Raw genomic sequence first — 351 nt, forward strand, 5'->3', positions numbered from 1 at the left:
TCTCCAAAGTGGCGCTACAGGGTGACGCGGAGGAGACGAATTGTTGAATAAAGTAGTTTTTTTTTCTTTTGCGCACAAAAAGTATTCTCGTAGCTTCATAATATTACGATTGAACTCCTGATGTCACATGGATTATTTTACCGATCTCCTTGCTACATTTCTTGACGTTGATCGTGGTAATTACCTTGCTGTCTATTGGCGCTTTTCCACTGCATGGTACAGCTCGATACGGTTCACTTTTGGGGGGTTTTCCACTGGGTACAGTACCTGGCACTTTTTTTAGTACCACCTCGGTTGGGGTTCCAAGTGAACCGTACCGTTACCAAAACGTGACGTGTAAACTGTGCTGGT

Source organism: Sinocyclocheilus anshuiensis, unplaced genomic scaffold (assembly GCF_001515605.1).
Source record: "Sinocyclocheilus anshuiensis isolate Anshui unplaced genomic scaffold, SAMN03320099.WGS_v1.1 scaffold560, whole genome shotgun sequence".
NCBI classification, from domain to species: domain Eukaryota; kingdom Metazoa; phylum Chordata; class Actinopteri; order Cypriniformes; family Cyprinidae; genus Sinocyclocheilus; species Sinocyclocheilus anshuiensis.